This window comes from Silurus aristotelis (genome assembly GCF_946808225.1).
Source record: "Silurus aristotelis genome assembly, chromosome: 14".
In the NCBI taxonomy this organism is placed as follows: Eukaryota; Metazoa; Chordata; class Actinopteri; order Siluriformes; family Siluridae; genus Silurus; species Silurus aristotelis.
This window is the reverse complement of record NC_139587.1, coordinates 1,933,005-1,943,521: the sequence shown is the minus strand read 5'-3', so window position 1 is coordinate 1,943,521 and position 10,517 is coordinate 1,933,005.

Here is a 10,517-nt window from a genome sequence, read left to right as displayed (position 1 = left end):
CAGACTTGGCTAGGCTCTCCTATTTCCAAAAAAAAGCAGATGATCGATGAGAGGAGAAATGGGTACCGGCTTGCATGAGGGTTACATCAACATGATGCGTTAATTGATTTCTTTCGTCTATTGTTATGTCTTTTTGTTGTAGGCCACAAACAATAGGACGTGGTCATGGGGGGAAAAACTATATAAATATCACATGCAGAATGTAAGAACGCTTATCAGAGTTTGGTCGAAGTCTAAATGAGAAGCTCTGGTACGGGGTTGACTTAATAAGTTCCTGTGACAGTGATGGATGACCGCTCGGCACGGATAGACACACCAATTGTTCTTTCAATAATGGTTTCCTCTGAAGTGGATTAATCTGACCATCAGACCTTTTTCTTGGGTGCAAGCACATACACGTCTTAATAAAGGATGTGGCATGAATATTACACTGTGATTATTTTTAACTGCCGGCGATCCCGAGATCAGAGTCTGATGCTTCTGCTATTTTCCAACCACAACAATAGGTTCAGTCTTTATGCTCCAAGGTGGAATCAAAAGATTTCGAGACTAATGGTGTAACTGGTGTTATTGAGACCACATCCATTACCATGTCTGCGATTTCATCACTGACAGCAAGTTAAAACAAGCGGCACGCCCGATTCGAGAGCAGAAGCACATCTCTGTAATTTCACATCGCTGGAAGACCTTCTATGATCTCAACCTCCGAAAATGTCGAAACCATTTGGCCACTTGTCGGAGAACGATCCACATCATCTCACTCACATACCCAAACTACTTACCAGATATGGCTCCTGTGGACTTCACTCTGTTCTCGAAGATAAAGAGCCAACTTCAAAGTCCTCATTTTGTCAGGTGCTTGACATGCTTCAAAAAGAGGACTTCCAGGACACGTTCCAGAAGTGGCAGGAATGCTGGCGGTGAACACATGTAAACGTGGATAAATAAAGTACTTTCTTGTTAACAGAGCAAAACTTTTCAATGCTACCTCGTATATTTCCAAATAAAGTATATAAACCACACTTTGTTTAACTCCGCCCCCTGTTTCTACAGTTCACAGTGTTGATATAATCATTCAAATTATTCACAAATTGTATTTATCAGCATCACTAAGGTTTATAAATGCTGCCACTCCAATTCCCAGAACACACATACATTTTCCTGCTCTGACGCTACCTGCTACTGATTGAGCACAGGTGTGCTTAATTACACACACACACACACACACACACACACACACACACACACACACACACACAGTATTTAATGTAACCTCATTTATGAAAACAATGCGAAGCATACACTTATTGTGACTTTTGTTGTATTTCTCATGTTTGATACTTTGTTGCTGAGACGTTTTGTCTACAATCTTCTTTTGTCCTATTGTCTGTTTGTACATGAACCTGTTTCTGACCACGTTCTCATCTCTCAAATTAGATTTGGACTTGTGTCCACCTGTCCTTGTGTTACGGGACATAGTTCTATTATCATGTAAATGCATTCTATATCTACTTCCATTATCGGTTATAATAAAAATATCAAATGTAATAAAATGTCAATTTAATAAAAAAGTCACATGATGAAAAATGTATTGCATCACCCACATTTTCTGAGGTTCATAAACACTGTAAGGACAAAAGTACTGGCACTCGATTTTTTCCACCCATATGTGGTCCTTGTATAGAACTTATTTGGATGCTGAAGCATGACATTTCCCATTCAATTAAACTGCAATGCTCAAACTTGTTTCAGCATGACAATGCCCCAGTGCACACAGCCAGCTCCAGAAAGATGTGCTTTGCATGGGTTGGAAGATGTGGAAGATCTCCTGCAATAGAGCTCTGACTTCAACATTACATCACATTACATGACTGCACCCCAGGCCTCCTCACCTCATCTACATCAGTATTCTACTAACTGCTCAACTACTTTACTAACACAAATCTTCAGAATTTAGTGGAACAACTTCCCAGAAGAGTGGAGGTTTTTATAAAAGCTAATGTTGACTCGCAATGGAATGCGATGTTCAAAAAACATACCAATTTTATCTCTAGGTGTCCACAAACTTGTATACATAAAGTGTATGTTCTCAGATTGTTGATACTGTGATATAAGCATACAAACCTGTTGCACAAGTTTATAGACCATAAATATAAAATTTTATATAAAAAAATATACATCAAAATATTTAAATATTGAAAAAATGTCCTTAAAATCTTTATTCCATTCTGTTGACTTTCCTCAGTAATTCTATAGTTAAAAACTTTTAACTCAGTTAAAAGTAAAATGTTGTAAAGAACTCTTGTCTAAAATTTCCATTGTTCCCTGAGGTGTTTTATTTGTATTTTTTTTGCGGTTGGCGTTGTATGAGCTAAATAGTGCAGTGTGTATATGTGCTTCTTCAGATCTTCTTTTACCGATTTCATTAAAGTCCTGCACAGTAAACATTCTTTCTGTGATTTAATTTTATACTCTTCGCGATCCAGCAACACAGAATCTCCCTTGAGACCTAGTAATGAGAAAGTTAACAAACATTTTCGCTGCAGCAGCCCTGGTTGAGTGGTGTACGATCGCAAATCTGAGCCTTATTGGGAGAATCATCCAGATTAATCAGAAAAGCTGAAGGGGATCTCCGTCTAAAGGGGTTTTATCCCCCTAAATACCTACGTATTCATTTCATCTGACTTCAGAACGAAGTCTCTGAGATTTGCTTCCAGCCTTGGCAGCTTGATTTCTTCATCAGTACTCACCGGATTAAGATGCAGAGCACCAAAAAAGGAAACATGCTAAAATCCCCCCTCTAGGTGCTGCAATGATACTCAGTATAAACAGCACAGGTCCTCAAATTGATCCCTGAGGAATGCCACTGAGAATCTATTAATCTATTGAAAACCGAGCCGTCTCTCCAACTGATATGATCTGAAGGGTGGTGTGTGCTTGAAGAAGGATTTTATTAGGGGTATATAGACAGACACACACACACACACACACACACACACACACACACACACACACACACACACACACACACACAGAGTCAGTTTATCCTTATGAGGATCTTCTAGTTGTCTTCATGTGGACCAAGCAAATGTCCCCATAAATCAAAACCATCAAGAATATACCTTTCACTGTGCAGACATCTGACTTATCCTAACCAAGATATATAAATGTGAATAACAACACTTTAAATTTCATTACACACAAATCGACACCAAAAAATCACTTTAGTCAACAAAAGTAAATCTTGTGGAAAACAGTGTAGTTGTCTTTATGGGGACCTGCCTAATGTCCCCACAAGAATAAAAGTTGTCAGTTATTATCATTGCACAGATATTTTGCAACACATTACCAATACACACACACACACACACACACACACACACACACACACACACACACACACATATACATACATATATATATATATATATATATAGCCAGCTATCTTTGTATTGAACTTTTGTCCATACTTATTATGCAAATTAATGCTATGCGAAACCAAAAAAGCACAGCCCACAAACATACACACACACACACACACACACACACACACACACACACACACACACACACACACACACACACACACACAATCAGATGTGCATGCTTTTTGCTTCATGGAGTTCTTCCAAATGTCCCCACAATCTCAAAACTGTCAGATATCCCAATCCTTCGTCCCCATTAAGTTATAAATACAGCACCCCCGCCCCCTCTCCCCCGCCGTCTAGCTTCAGGGCTCCTTCTTCCCTCTTATCTGCACTTATTTCCATTTCGATTATCATCTCGAAGTCGGAGCTGTTACTGTTATCTCTGGGATAAGGACTCCGCTGGCCTGCTACTGATTGGTTTGCTAATTCCCGTCTCTCGAATGACACTGACGCAACACAAAGCAGCAATCAGACGTTCACTCTGAAACGTCTCAATGTTCAATGCAAGTAGATTTTATCTATTGTTTTGCACATACAGCGAATAGAGCAGAAGTTTGTGTTTTCTGTGGTGCAGAGTGGAGTACAGAGAAAAAGAAAAACAATTAACCATTAGCATTGATTTTCTTAGCTTGAGGTTGTGCACTTTTAGGGAACTAATTAACAACAAGTCGGGGTCATGAAGCCGAGTTTCTGTTACAAGCCTGGAGTTCATTATCATCTAAGTGTTTTATTCCTCTTATACTGCATTATCAATTTCTCACTGTTGATTATAATATATTTTCATTTGACATCGTTCTAGTTTTATCCACTTTTAGCTACATTTAGAACTGTTCCTTAAAACAGAGCTCGGATTAGATTACAGGAAAATAAAAGAGAAATCCGGAGGGAAGATTCCATTTCTCCTGTATTTCAAGTCCAGATAAAAATGCTTTCTGATCAAACAAATCTCGAAGGAACAAACCACTAATATGTGTTTTGATTTAAAAGTTAATAATCATAAAATTATGCTAATAATAAACACTGGTGTGGTCTGATGAAGCGTCGAGTAATAAGTGAATCCTGAACATTGAATTTTCTTAGAAAGGGACTGAGGGAATCATATTTCTCTTATACCACAACAATATACTGACTAATAATAGTAATAATAAGAAGACCAAAAAAGATTTTTAATAGATTGAAAAAACACCATAATTTTTTATCTATTTATAGTAACCTGTAATGTTGCACGTAACAGCAGCTGTAAAATGTTGTTCTGTAACCAGCTTCGTTTTTATTCTCAGTTGTGAAATAAGTGTGTGAATAAGAAGAAAACAATGTTCTGACTGTTATAAGGCTCTGGAACTGGAGACTCTTTCCAGAAATTCTAAATAAACACTAGCGTTCCCCCAAAAACTTTAAAATGCGTAAATATTTGCTTGTTTTCTAACCTGTTTAAAGGGGAAAGTCCACCGTATCAGTCTCTGTCAATGAGATGTCACTATAAAAACAATTAAATAGATGAAAACATATAAATGACCAATCAGGATAAAGGATTCAAAGCTAACATTGATGATTAGCATAATGATCCAAAGTGAGTAAGTCAATGTGGTGTATCTCTAGCTTTGTTTGGATGATTTTCTTTTAAATAAATGTCTTTATCTTTATTTATTTTAGCATTTTATTTTTCTAGTTTTTATATTTTAAAAGCACCAGCACACTTTAACATACTCCTTGGTCACACAACCCCAAGACAGTTAGCAAGAAAGGTGATTCTGATCAGACAGTATCGTCCTGTAGATCCCATTCGAGCATCGGAAAGAAGATTTTGCCATTTTTCAAGGGGCGAGACTTCTCCGAACCCCATTATTGCCCAGAAATCTAAATAAATGTTTTATTATTTTTTTTTTTTTTCAAAACACACTGGGAGAAATATGGCCCTACTTGAGCCATGGCTAGCTTTAGTAATGAATGGCTTTCCCTCTGGAGATCTCTGCATAAAGGGACACGAGGAGACGTCAATAAGGAATCTCGGCTACAACTTCTAATGTGGTGCACAAATCACTGCGGCTAATGACCGCGACACAGCTGGCAGAGCTCGGCAAAAAAAACAGCCCGGCCGATAGCATCGATCCAGTCGTCTCTGGAGAACGCGTTGTCTTTTACCTGCTTGAGAGCGGGACAGGAGTCCTGCTCCTGTAATAAAGCTCACGTCGAAGAGCGGAAACACGGTGATTAGCATAACGGGCAGAAGCGAGTAAGTCGATGGGGTGTAGCTCTAGCTTTGATGCTAATGAATTTCCTTTGGAACAGGAAGTCAGAGCGATGGCATGTTTCTTGATGGAGTTCTCTTTATTTGGGAAGGGTTTCATATTAACATCCTTTTAAACATTCAGTCAACAAGTTGTCATGTCCAGGGTAAAAAAGCACCAATGAATCATGATAACACTCTTGAATACTTAGAGTAATAATTAGAGTGAGAAATGCCCCTAATGGGTGGGATGTGTAATTACATATAAAAAAGGTGGTATCAGAAAGTTTCAAGACTAGTTTTGTAACAAGCCAACAGATGGCAGCACAAGGCTGCACACACAGTCACAAGGAGCACCAATATTCATAAGTCGGTGTGCCATAAGACATCATCCTGTGTACATCAGGAGCCGTGCAACTGGTGCTATTTTGAGCATGTGTGCTACCAAATTTGCGATTAGTTTCTTGCCTGGAAACAATATGATGTCACTTCCGCACGCACCCTACTGGCTCCTGCAGACTTCGCCCTTTTCCTGAAGATGAAGATCCAGCTCAAAAACTGGTGTTTTGACACCAGAGATCCAGCGCCATCCACAGAAGGTGCTTGACACGCTTCGAAAAGATAATATAGATAATAAGAACACCCAAAACTGAGCTGCTTCGACATTTTGTGGTATTGGTGTCTGTAACACTAAAAAAAAAAAAAAACGGTTTTAAACACCACGTTATGTAAAACCCCTCGGGATCCGTTCCTGCTTGGGTACTTTGCTAACGAGGGGTAAAAATCGAGAAATCAAGGACAGTCAGGGCTGATCCACCCTCCTCTCACTGCTGACTGTTTGTTTGTGGTCACGCATCACCCTGACAAGCAGAACAAGGACCAGATGGCCTGTGTGTGTGTGTGTGTGTGTGTGTGTGTGTGTGTGTGTGTGTGTGTGTGTGTGTGTGTATGCATGTCTGGGTGCTTGTTTGTTTGGTTTATGTTCTCCTATCTCCTACAAATGGTGCAAAGGTCACCCAGAATTGGCATCTGACACACCGATAGTTTATAAAAGCCAACCATCAGGAGTTTTATTTTTTAAATTTTTTTGGCTTTTTACATTTGTTTCCTATTTCTTAACACATTGACACACAAATCCACTCGGATATTTTCTAACATTTGGTGTCTTCATGTAGCATCTGCTTATTTGCTCACCATCAAGCAACAATTGCTGAAAACACAAACAGGAACGTATGGTGTTATGGATTAAAAAAAAAAAAAAACTATCCCCTGGGGCTCGGAGAGATTCGTTGTGTAGGTGCACAAGAAAAAAAGTGAAGCATTTGAGGACAATCAAGTCAGGTAAAAAAATAAAAATCAAACGGCTTGGTCTTCTCGTGTTACCTACCTCTTTACAAACACACCTTTGTGTGTTTTTGTTGAGTCTCTGGATTCCTGAGGGATCACGTTACACATGACTGAATAGATCTGCCACTTAACAAATTACACCGTTAGCATCCGTCGCACTTAGCCGTATTACTCACATTTTATGCCGATGTTTTGAACCCAAGGTCATGAAAGGGCGAGATGGGTTTATATATCATGTGTCACACTGTAAAAAGCAACTTTTTTTTTTTTTTAAACCACATTTATAAAGCAAATTGTGGATGTGGTTTATTTATTTATTTATTTATTTATTTATTTGTGTTATTTGTGTTATTTGTTTGTTTATAAAAATAATTTTTCATATATTCATTCATTCATTTTCTCCCGCTTATCCGTAATTCGGGTCGCGGGGGCAGCAGTCTAAGCAGGCCCCCGCCTTCGACTGCTGCCCAATCCTCATAGCACCGTCCCTTACGGTCCCTCCTGCAGGTGGTGAGCCCACGGGAAGGCGGCCCCACGTCACTCCGACGTTACGGACCTTGATATTTCCCTCGTAAGGGACCCCTGGAGCATAGAGGGTAAAGGGCCTTGCTCAAGGGCCCAAGAGTGGCAGCTTGGCAATACCGGGGCTTGAACCCCAGACCTTCCGATCGGCAACCCAGCGCCTTAACCGCTGGAGCCACCACTCCCCCTATTTTTTTTTTTCACATATATTTTTTTAAATATATAGCACTTTTTTAGATTCTACTTTATAATATAATTTTGTATTTTATTTTACTTAATATCATTTACATTTTTTATTAAATTGTAATATTTTTAATTTATAGCACTTTGGATTATTTTTATTTATCTTCTCAACACTTTAGCAAAACTGCTCCAGCATATGGTGGTCGGTGTCTTTAAGACTGAGGTGTAGTTTCTGTGCATGTGCCAGACTCTAATTACTCACTCATTTGTACCCATTTGGCATTTCTGCTTGACCCACATGGGTTTACACACACACACACACACACACACACACACACACACACACACACACACAAGTGATTTCAGTCACTCTCTCACTTCAGACAGATAAATAGAGCGAGCAGTTGGGGGTTAATAAGCATCAGCACCTCTCTGTTTCTGTCGCTATTAAAGCAGGTAAAAATCCCATTTGGCGACTTCAACTCGCTTTGATTGAAATGTTAAGTGTTTAAATGTGATCACTCTTTTTCTCAAGAACTTGCGAGTGCTTTGAAGTGTGTGAAGGGTGTGTAAAAGGGTGTGTGTCTGTCTGTGGGTGTGTGTATGTTTGTGTGTGGTCAAAGAAATATCTATTAACCATGCAAGTGTGTTTGTATTGGGATTGTCCTGTAAAGACACACAGATAAGCCTGTGCTGTTTTCTCTCTCTCTCTCTCTCTCTCTCTCTCTCTCTCTCTCTCTCTCTCTCTCTCTCTCCTCTCTCACTCTGTGTGTGTGTGTGTGTGTGTGTGTGTGTGTGTGTGTGTGTGTGTGTGTGTGTGTGTGTGCAGAAAGAGAGAGGTAAATTGTTTGTTTGTTTGATTTATAAATTGTAAAATCATACTTGGAAAATCTTTGTATACACACACACACACACACACACACACACACACACACACACACACACACACACACACACACACACACACACACACACACACACACAGAACACCACAGGCTTATCTGTGTGTCTATACAGGACATTCCCAATACAAACACACTTGTCCTGTATAGACACAGATTGTCCTGTGGTGTTCTCTGTGTGTGTGTGTGTGTGTGTGTGTGTGTGTGTGTGTGTGTGTGTGTGTGTGTGTGTGTGTGTGTGTGTGTGTGTGTCTGTGTGTGTGTGTGTGTGTGTGTGTGTGTGTATACAGAGATTTTCAAAGTATAATTTATAATTTTTAATTTTTTGCGCACTACGGCCTCAATGTAGGCATTAAACAAATAAACAAACAAATAAGTTAATAAATGGCGAAAGAGCTCTGTGTGTGTGTGTGTGTGTGTGTGTGTGTGTGTGTGTGTGTGTGTGTGTGTGTGTGTAGGGGCTTGAGAGTATTAGTAAAAGCCTCGGCTGCCTCTGAGACTCAAGTCATTTCCCTAAAGCTCAGCAGTTTTAATGAGTTTTGGTTAACAAAAGAATTTCAGCGTAGAGAGGTGAGAGTCTCCAAGGAGCTGCACATGTTTCTCTTTCTCTCTCTCTCTCTCTCTCTCTCTCTCTCTCTCTCTCTCTCTTTCTTTCTTTCTTTCTTTCTTTCTTTCTTTCTTTCTACCTACCTTTAGACATATATATTCTCTCTTGTTTATTATTTGTCCCTCCATCCTGTCCCTCTTCTCCTGGTCTCTTTTTTATTTGTTCTTAAAATTTTTTTGCATTATTTTCTTTCTCTTATTCCTCCTTTTTCTTTCTTCGAATGAGCTGCTTCTTTCTTTCTTTCTTTCTTTCTTTCTTGCTTTTTTGCTTTCTTTCTTTCTTTCTTTCTTTCTTTCTTTCTTTCTTTCTTTCTTTCTTTCTTTCTTTCTTTCTTTCTTTCTTTCTTTCTTTCTTTCTTTCTTCTCTTTATTCTTACATTCAAATTTCTTTTCCCAATTTTCTTTCAGCTTTATCTCTACCCCTCTACCCCCCCACACACCCTCACCCCCCAGGTGTAAGCAGAGGGTTAGCAGATCGTCTCATCCCCCACTTTAACCCTCAACATGTGTGTGTGTGTGTGTGTGTGTGTGTGTGTGTGTGTGTGTGTGTGTGTGTGTGTGTGTGTGTGTGTGTGTGTGTGTGTGTGTGTTTATGCATTGATAACAACCTGATAACACACAGACTTAAACAAACACACACCACTTACCCGTAAATACCAGTGAGTTAAAACACAGTGATAAGTTCAGGAACCATGTGAAGGCTGGAACCTGGAAAAGGTAAAAAGTGTTTTCAGGATGAATCGGGTTTCACCGAGTGCTGATCTCAGAGAACAGAGTCGACGTTCACTCACATACTGATCTTAACACGGGGTCTCTGGACGTTGTCTCAGAGCAGCTTTATGGAGATAAACGGATTATAAAGCTGGAGAGAAGAATGTATAAGTTTAGCGTCTAAAAGTTTGTCGTTTATTTAGTTGTCTGTTATTTACTGTTTATTTATAAATAAAGTCATACTCTATGGTTTATTCAGGATTTATTGATCATTTGTTTCTTTGAGTAAATAAATATCTATACATTTCTTTCAGGAAAAAGTCAAATGTTTATTTGTTTATATGTGCATTCTTTTATAATATATTTATATATTGTTGCACTTTATTTAATCTTGATATAATTTTTATGGAGATATGAGGAGATGAATTCAGCCAGTTAGTAAATTCAGGTACTGCTGTAGGTGAGAAGGTGAGAAGGTTTGGGGTGCAGTCAGCGTTCAGTCTCATCATGCTGACAAAAATATAAGTTTCTCAGAAAAAGTGCATCTGCCAAATCCCATAAATGTAAATGTAGTTCAGAGCGCTATAGAAG